This window comes from Zea mays, chromosome 2 (assembly GCF_902167145.1).
Source record: "Zea mays cultivar B73 chromosome 2, Zm-B73-REFERENCE-NAM-5.0, whole genome shotgun sequence".
Taxonomy (NCBI): domain Eukaryota; kingdom Viridiplantae; phylum Streptophyta; class Magnoliopsida; order Poales; family Poaceae; genus Zea; species Zea mays.
The window spans coordinates 207,035,918-207,046,107 of NC_050097.1; positions in this window are offsets into that span (position 1 = coordinate 207,035,918).

Below are 10,190 nucleotides of genomic sequence, written 5' to 3' on the forward strand. Positions count from 1 at the left end.
TGAAAGCTCTCTTCCCAGGTCCCATACAAGACTTTCAAGGCTTTTTCTTTTTCATACCAAACTGTGTCATACGCAATTATGCATTTGTAGGTATCTTGAAGTGTAGTTTGTAATTCCTTAGCACCAATATGTGGTTTCTTAACAATAATAGGAAGAGCTTTTGAAGCAACCCAAGCACTTGTTGGTGTGCTAATCCTCCTCCGTCCGCTAGAAGTACAAGTGTGATGATCATTCAACACTGTTACCTACAAAAATAGCAACAACAATAACACTCTCATTGTATTACTTCGAAGGCCACAACAATATAAATAATATAAGTTCTTGACATAAACAAAAAACATACAATTATGGTCGGCGAACCATCCCTCTCAATTCTTGCATTTATGCTCCAAGGACAGCCGCCTCCACGACAATAGCCTCTATATTTCTTCGTTGTACTTGCCTCAATACCTAACTCGAATTCTTTGTCTATGGCATATTGTCTCATTGCGAGCCTAAATTCAGTCATAGATGCATACAAGCTGCCAACCTCCATCACTGGATCATTAGAGTCATAGACAACTCTGGTCTCCTACTGCAAAAAATCAACACAAGTGAAAGGATCACGATGCCCAAGAGGGGGGGTGAATTGGGCTTTTCTAAAAATCAACACTAATTAAAACCTAAGCAAGAGCTAAGCAAGAGCCCAACTTCACCCCAACAACTAGCACTAAGAATATAATACTAGAAATGCAACAATGCTAAGACAATACTTCAAATACTTGCTAAACAAATACACAATGTAAAGTGCTTGAATTAAGAGCGGAATGTAAAGCAAGGTTTAGATGACTCCTCCAATTTTTCCCGAGGTATCGAAGAGTCGGCACTCTCCACTAGTCCTCGTTGGAGCACCCACGCAAGGGTATCGCTCCCCCTTGGTCCTCGCAAGAACCAAGTGCTCACTACGAGATGATCCTTTGCCACTCCGGCACGGTGGATCCCTCGAGACCGCTTACAAACTTGAGTCGGGTCACCAACAAGATCTTCACGGTGATCACCGAGCTCCCAACGCCACCAAGCCGTCTAGGTGATGCCGATCACCAAGAGTAACAAGCCGTAGACTTTCGCTTGACCAAGAGAAGCCTAATGCAAGTGGTGTGTGCTCTAGGTGGCTCTTGCTAGCGCTAATGAGGAACAAACGCGGATTAAGATTCTCTAATCTCCTCACTAGGCTTTTGGTGCTTGCAATGCTCTAGCAATGTGCTGGAATAAATGTGGAGTGCAAGACATTGAATATGGTGGGTGGAAGGGGTATAAATAGCCCTCACCCACCAACTAGCCGTTACAGGCATCTCACTGCGCACTGGCGCACCGGACAGTCAGGTGCGCCAACGGTGCGCCACCGGTGCCCAACGGTCGTTTCTAACGGCTAGTTCTGACAGCTAGCCGTTGGACTCATGGCACACCGGACAGTGAACAGTCACTGTCCGGTGCACACCGGACAGTCCGGTGCGATGTCCGGTGCGCCACTAAAATTCAACTCTTAAACTGGCGCTCTCGGGTTTTCTGTGGAGGAAGCTTCTTCCTCGGACCAGCCTGGCCCCACCTGGCAGAGGGTGCACCGGACAGTCCGGTGCACACCGGATAGTCCGGTGCCCCCAGGGACAGAAACCCTAACTCTTGTTTTTCAGCTGATTTTTAAATCGGTTTTCGTTCTAACTTGTGAGTGAGTTCTAGAGTGACACCTAGCACTGTATGTGAGTGTGATTGTGCACCAACACTACACTAGAACTCTCTTGGTCAAACTACTCATCGACAACCCCTCTTTATAGTACGGCTATAAGAGAATAAAAGACCTAACTAAATCGCGAGTGTCCACATCTCCTTGACACTCGGACTCCGTAGACCTTTGCCTTTTGTTTCGTCGTTTTAGCCGTCGCTTCGAGTTCTTATCTCCGGGATTGTTTTCACCGTTGTAGTACTTCTACCTGTCATGCGACCTAACTTGTCATTTGTCTCTGCAAAACATACGTTAGTCACATATAATATTACGTTGTCATTAATCACTAAAACCAACCAGGGGCCTAGATGCTTTCAATCTCCCCCTTTTTGGTGATTGATGACAACCCTACAAGTTTTGTGAGAGTAGTTTGTTTTGAAGTTTCTGTCAATAGAAAGGATGGTTAGTTATACTCAGTAATCTTTGACAGAAAGAACGTGTATCATACTAATAAGAGTGAGCACATACACATCATAAGATTCTTGTTCATATAAAAGTGAAGTTAAATCAATGAAACAAGACCTTAGAAGACTGGTGATAAAATATAAGGTGAAAACATAATACACACAGTCAATCATAAGCAACGAGAGTATATATATCGAGTTTGTGAGCCAAAAACATCAAGCTAGTACAGAGAGTAGCAAGCACATATATTACATCAAAATGACTCTCTACTAACTCTCTAACTCCCCCTAGCTCTCACAACTCATATCTCTCCCCCTTTGGCGTCAAACACCAAAAGGGCACCCGAACCTAAACATCTGAAGCGGGAGGAGGCGGCGGGAGCGCATCCGGTCGCGGTCGAGGCAGCAGAGCGAACGCCGGTGGAGGGTCAGAGTCAGTCTCGGATCCAGGATCTGTGGTAGAAGCTGGAGCTGGTACTGACTCGGACTGAGGCCGCACTGCAGGAGCTGCCGGAACAGAAGAGGTCACAGACACTGCCACAGCAGTAGTGGAAACAGCAGATGCTGGAGGCACTGGCGGCTGCGGGCAGACAGAGCTGACAACCGGAGAGGTGAAAGCCAAAGTGACCGGCCGGAGCGGAGAGGGACCAATAGAAGGAACAGGGGGTCCGGTCTGAATCGCTGGCACAACTGGAGCCTGAAGCGGAGGAGGTGGAGCAGACTGAACTAGGGGAACTGAGACACCAGAATGCTGTAGCATGAGAGCCATGAATGCCCTGCTCTCAGCCCGATCCTGAAGTAGCTGCTGCTGAAGCGCATCCTGCCTGTCCTGCATGTTCTGAAACATCGAGAGCATCCTCTCGGATAACCGGGCCTGCTCGGCTGCCAGGTGAGCCTGCTGCTGAGTGATAGACTGGAGAATCGAAGCAAGAGCAGGGTCCATAGCCTAAGGGGTAGCAGGGGCAGCACTAGAACTCCCAGCCTCATGATCATGTGAGCGTGGAGGCATAGGAGGCGGAGGAGGAACCCCAAAATCATCATCATCATCATCATCATCATCAGCTGTAGCCTGAGTGTCGAACTGATGAAAAGCTGCATCCTCGGCCTGAGAGTCAAAAACAGGAGCAGAAGCTGGCACAGGAGTCTCAGGCGCAGGACGGTAGGATCCAAAAACGAGGTGTGAGGCCTCAAGTGAGCCCTGAAACCGAGGAGGCTGAATCAGCTGCGCAAAGATGTGGCACAAGTAGTGAGCATAGGGCAACTGACGACGAGCACGAATCCCATCCAAAACGGTGTCCTCGATCTCACAAATAAGGAAGTCCACGACGTCGAACTCAGAGTGAGAGACCAGGGCACCAAGGAGCCAAAGCTGAATATGTGTGGTAGCCTCCCTGTAACCCATCCTCGGCAGAAGAGTCCGTCTGATAAGCTCATATAAATACTTGGCTGTTGTAGTAAAATCCGCCGGTGAACGTCGCGACCCATCTGTGAAGGGCGGGCGGAACAGAGCCGCGACGTGAGCTGTACCCAGAGCCACACCGCCGTGAGGGCGACGAGGAGGGTCAGAAGTGCCGTAGCAGAGGCTGTGAAGACGAGTCGTCGACTCGGGAAATCCAAAAAGCTGACGGATCTGACTGGCAGTAATGGTGACATCCTCGCGCTCAAAACGAAACCTCATCCAGTGATGATCCGGGTCAATCCATACAGAGGCGTAGAAGACTCGTACCCACTCCTCAACATACCTGCCGCTGGTAGTCAAAAGGGTCTGAAGGCCAGGCAGATAGGTGAGGTGCGCCTCAGAGTCAGCACCGGCTGCAAGCAGAAAGGCTGGAAGATCCAAAAGCCGGTGCACTCGTAGAGCTATCTGAGCAGACATCTGAGCTCTGAAAAATGACTCCTGAATACGAGTGCTGAACAGGTCAACTGCTGCAGGGTCCCTCTGAGCTGGTAACCAAGACTCCACGGGTACGTATCTGAACCTACGTACTCGTGCCGTTGTAGCACGCTGAAGGTCAAACAGTCTAGGATCCGCAGCAAGTGGTTGCACCTCAGTCTCATCGCGCTCCCGGAATCGAGGTGGAGGGACAGGAGGAGCTAAAGCAGGAGCGGGATGAGGAAGAGCAGTGGAAGCTGGCGTAGTGGAGGTAGCGGGTATGGCTGTGGTGGTGGATGGCGCAACAGGAGTGACGGGAGCAGGCAGAGTAGGTGGCGGAGTGGAAGCAGAGGTGTGAGTGGAGGAGCGAGGTCGGGAGGCGAGACGACGAACACGATATGCGATCTGATCTAACGGAGTCTGCGGCTGATCTCCAAGCTCGGCCTGCGCAGCGGCTGCTGCTGCTGCTGCACGGGCTGCTCTGTCCGTACGCTGCTTCTTGCGGCCTTCCTGCTGCTCCAAGTAAACTGTCTTGCCCTTGACTTGCCTGAAGGGGCGACGAGGGTCCTCATCATCGCCTCCCCCTGGCGCCGACACATTCTTCGTGCGCGGCATCCTGAACTGATGTCTGCAAATGAGAGAGAGTGACTAAGCAAGAGTGAAAATGTCCGATAGAGTAGCAAAGGATGAGATGACTACCTGGAAAGCTCACACGAGAGGTGACGATCCAGGCAGGACGGGAGACGCCACACAGGCAATCAAGGTCACTGAAATGATAGAAGAGGTGAGCACGTATTAGGCACATAGTCATAAGTATATGAAATGTGAATAAATACATACACAGAGAGATATGGCACAGAAAACACGAGACGAGACGATCGATAGGTCAAACGGCGTGAAAACGACGTTTGAACGATAAACAGTGACATAGGAGGTTTGGAATTTGAATTGAGGCACGAAATGACATGGAATTGAGTCGATACTTCACGAATAGGTTTGTATAGGTGTATATGAGTGAAGAGTGTGCTTGGTTTGAATTTAGGCGAAGAAAAAGAGATTTGGGCACTCGGCTCGAAAACGATCGCTCAAAACGGGGAATTGAGTGAAATTGAAGCCAGGAATCTCGGATTGGCGTGAAATTTGGCAAATATGTTACTGGAAGAGTTGTGAAGGTGCCTGAAAAATTTGGGTTCAATTGGAGCATTTTTGGCTGGTTTGGGCATTTCACCGAGCACGTGGAGGGCGAGGAATTAGGGTTATAGGGAAATGGCCATTTGAGGTATAAAAACCCTCCCGAAGGAGCTAGAAACCTGCAGGGATACTCAATGGGGACAATTGAACACATTCCACCACATGGATGCACAAGATTTCACAGGATTTGGAATTTGGGCAAAAGGGGTGGAATGGAGTGCTCACTGTCACATAGACAGAGAGCAGGAGAGAAAGAGATAGAGGGAGAGAAGTGCTGCTCACCGAGCGAGGGAGAGGACAAGCCCAGGCACACGATCGCCGGAGAGTCGCCGGTGGGGGGGAGGTCGCCGGCGGAGGAGAGGGAGATGCCAGAGAGACAGAGAGAAGCAGAGGGAGTGTCTCTGCCCCGGGCTCGGGCGGGGAAAGGTTTTTTAAAAACGGAGTATGGGCGCACCGGACAGTCTACAGTGCCTGTCCGATGCACACCGGACAGCGCACAGTAGCTGTCCGATGAACCACCGGACAGCGCACAGAAAAATGGAGTTTGAACGCGCGGCTGCCGGTGCACCAGACATTGCACAGTGCAGTGTCCGGTGCACACCGGACTGTCCGGTGAGCCCAGACAGAGGGAAGATTGGAAAATTTTGAATTTTTCTATCTAATTTCCAACCAAACCAAATCCCAACTTATAATCACACAAAATAACACTTGTTGGGACAGGTATTGGCACCCTCGTATATTTTTCAAAATATTTTGCCATAGGCTAGATAATTTTTAGAGAAAATAGGCAAATGGTGAAATTTGCATTTTGGCTTGCACTAGGGGTTTTCATGAGTGATTTGAGTTTTGAATACTCCCCCTAAGTGCAGTTGAAAGGGAAATGTGCCCTTGGGCCATTTCTAAGTATTTTGGTGATTGAGTGCCAACTCAAGTGCTTAAATGTGAATCAATGCCCATGGATGAACAAAGTGCAAATCTAGAGCAAAGGTATGTTTCTAAGTCTTAATACATTGGTTTTGTGTACTAATATACTTGTCTAAGTATTGGAAACAGGAGGAAAAAGAAAAGAAATAGTTGGCTGTGTACAGCCAGAAGGCTGCTTCGGTCTGGGGCACCGGACTGTCCGGTGGTGCACCGGACAGTGTCCGGTGGTGCACCGGACAGTGTCCTGTGCGCCAGGCTGCCTCGACCGAAGAGGCCGCTCTCGGGAATTTGCTAACGGCGTACGGCTAAAATTCACCGGACTGTCCGGTGTGCACCGGACTGTCCGATGAGCCAACGGTCGGCCGGGCCAACGGTCGGCCGCGGATTCTGCGCGCGACACGTGGCCAAGCCAACGGTCGGAAGGGGGCACCGGACTGTCCGGTGTGCACCGGACATGTCCGGTGCGCCAACGGCTCCCAGATCTCCAACGGTCGACTGCGCTGTTTAAGGAAGGAAATCGGGCACCGGACTGTCCGGTGCGCCCGACGACAGAAGGCAAGGATGGCCTTCTGGATTTGTTCTCAACGGCTCCTAGCTGCCTTGGGGCTATAAAAGGGACCCCTAGGCGCATGGAGGAGTACACCAAGCATTCCTACAACATCCCTAAGCACCAAGACATCGATTCCACGCATTTGGTTCATTGTGATAGCATCTAGAGCTCTTGTTGAGTTGTGAACTCATTGAGTTGTGTTGCGAGCTCTTGTTGCGACTTGTGTGCGTGGTGTTGCTCTGATTTTGAGTCTTGTGTGCGTTGCTAGTTCTCCCTTACTTCGTATTTCTTTGTGAATCTTAAGTGTAAGGGCGAGAGGCTCCAAGTTGTGGAGATTCCTCGCAACCGGGATATTGAAAGGCAAAGCAAAACACCGTGGTATTCAAGTTGGTCTTTGGACCGCTTGAGAGGGGTTGATTGCAACCCTCGTCCGTTGGGACGCCACAACGTGGAGTAGGCAAGCGTTGGTCTTGGCCGAACCACGGGATAAACCACTGTGTCATCGCTGTGTTTGATCTCTTGTGGTATTGTGTTTTGTTGTGACTCCTCTCTAGCCACTTGGCAATTATTGTGCTAACACTTAACAAGTTTTTGTGGCTATAAGTTTAAGTTTTCACAGGATCACCTATTCACCCCCCCCTCTAGGTGCTCTCAATTGGTATCAGAGCCGTTCTCTTCAAGAAAGGGACTAACCGCCCGAAGAGATGGATCCTAAGGGGAAGGGAATCGTGATCAACGACAAGGAAAAGGAGTCCTTCGTCAACGAGCCAAAAGATGACAAATCCAACGACTCTGGCTCGGGCCACAGACGTAAAGATGGGAAGAAGAAGAAGACAAGACGTATCAAGGAGATCGTCTACTACGACAGCGACGAGTCTACTTCTTCCCACAAGGACGACGACTACGACAAACAAAAGACGGTTAACTCAAACTTTTCTTTTGATTATTCGCGTATTCCGCACAGCTCAAATGCTCATTTGCTCCCCATTCCACTTGGCAAGCCTCCTCACTTTGATGGAGAGGACTACGGATTTTGGAGTCACAAAATGCGTACACACCTATTTTCTCTCCATCCAAGCATTTGGGAGATTGTGGAAAGTGGAATGAAATTTGATAGCTCGGATAGTCCTTCGTTTATTAATGAACAGATCCATAAAAATGCACAAGCTACTACTGTGTTGCTAGCCTCTTTGTGCAGGGACGAGTATCACAAGGTGAGCGGCTTGGACAATGCCAAGCAGATTTGGGACACCCTCAAGATCTCTCATGAGGGGAATGATGTCACCTTACTCACCAAGATGGAGTTGGTGGAGGGCGAGCTCGGACGATTCGCGATGATAAGGGGCGAGGAGCCGACGCAAACATACAACCGGCTCAAGATCCTTATCAACAAAATAAGGAGCTACGGAAGCACGCGATGGACGGATCACGACGTCGTCCGCCTAATGCTAAGGTCATTTACCGTTCTTGATCCTCATCTCGTGAACAATATTCGTGAGAATCCCAGGTACACGAAGATGACGCCCGAGGAGGTACTCGGAAAATTCGTAAGCGGGAGGATGATGATCAAGGAGGCAAGATACGTGGACGACGCCTTGAATGGACCGATCAACGAGCCTCAACCCCTTGCTCTCAAGGCAACAAGAAGCAAGGAGGCGCTACCTAGCAGGGTGGCACAAATTGAGGCGGCCGGACTTAATGATGAAGAGATGGCCCTCATCATTAAAAGATTCAAAACGGCGCTTAAAGGTCGCAAGGGACAGCCAAGCAAGACCAAAGCCAAGGGGAAGCGTTCGTGCTTCAAATGTGGTAAGCTTGGTCATTTTATTGCTAACTGTCCCGACAATGATAGTGATCAGGACCAAGGGAACAAGAGGGAGAAGAAGAAGAATTATAAGAAGGCAAAGGGCGAGGCTCATCTTGGCAAGGAGTGGGACTCGGACTGCTCCTCGTCTGACTCCGACAGTGAGGGACTCGCCGCCACTGCATTCAACAAGTCATCCCTCTTCCCCAACGAGCGTCACACTTGCCTCATGGCAAGAGAGAAGAAGGTAATCACTCGTAATGATGTCACTTATGATTCTTCTAGTGACGATGAGTCTAGTGATGATGAAATAGATTACTCTAGTTTGTTCAAGGGATTGGATAGAAATAAAATTGATAAAATCAATGAATTAATTGATGCCTTGAATGAAAAGGATAGGCTTTTAGAAAAGCAAGAGGATTTGTTGTATGATGAGCATGATAAATTTGTTAGTGCACAAAATTCTTATGTTTTAGAAGTTAAAAGAAATGAAGTGCTTTCTAGTGAATTATCTTCTTGTCATGAAACCATTACTACTTTAAAGAGTGTTAATGATGACTTAAATGCTAAACTAGAAGTAGCTAGTAAAAATTCTTGTGTAGAACATGTTGAGATTTGCACTAGGTGTAAAGATTTCGATGTTGATACTTGTAGTGAACACCTAGTCTCAATTTCTAATTTGAATGATGAAGTGGCTAGTCTTAATGCCCAACTTAATACTAGCAAAAGCGAATTTGATAAATTAAAATTTGCAAGGGATGCCTATACGATTGGTAGACATCCCTCAATTAAGGATGGACTTGGCTTCAAAAGGGAAGCCAAGAACTTAACAAGCCATAAGGCTCCCATTCCCGCTAAGGAGAAAGGGAAGGCCCCTATGGCTACTAGTGCTAAAAAGAATCATGCCTTTTTGTATAATGATAGGAGACAAACTAGAAATGCTTATAGGAGTTATAATGCTTACGATGATTTTTCTCATGCTATGTTTGCCTCTAGTTCTACATATGTGCATGATAAAAATGTTGGTAGAAGGAATGTTGTTCATAATATGCCTAGGAGAAATGTTGTTAATATTCCAAGGAAAGTTAATGAGTCTTCTACAATATATCATGCTTTGAATGCTTCATTTGCAATCTGTAGAAAGGATAGAAAGGTAATTGCTAGGAAGTTAGGGGCAAAATGCAAGGGTGATAAAACTTGCATTTGGGTCCCTAAGACAATTGTGACTAACCTTGTAGGACCCAACAAGAGTTGGGTACCTAAGTCCCAAGCCTAAATTTGCCTTGCAGGTTTATGCATCCGGTGGTTCAAGCTGGATTATCGACAGCGGATGCACAAACCATATGACGGGGGAGAAGAAGATGTTCACCTCCTACGTCAAGAATAAGGATTCCCAAGATTCAATTATATTCGGTGATGGGAATCAAGGCAAGGTAAAAGGGCTAGGTAAAATTGCAATCTCCAATGAGCATTCTATCTCTAATGTGTTTTTAGTGGAGAGTCTTGGATATAATTTGCTATCTGTTAGTCAATTATGTCATATGGGATATAACTGTCTATTTACAAATGTAGATGTGTCTGTCTTTAGAAGAAGTGATGGTTCACTAGCTTTTAAGGGTGTATTAGACGACAAACTTTATTTAGTTGATTTTGCAAAAGAAGAGGCCGGTCTAGATGCATGCTTA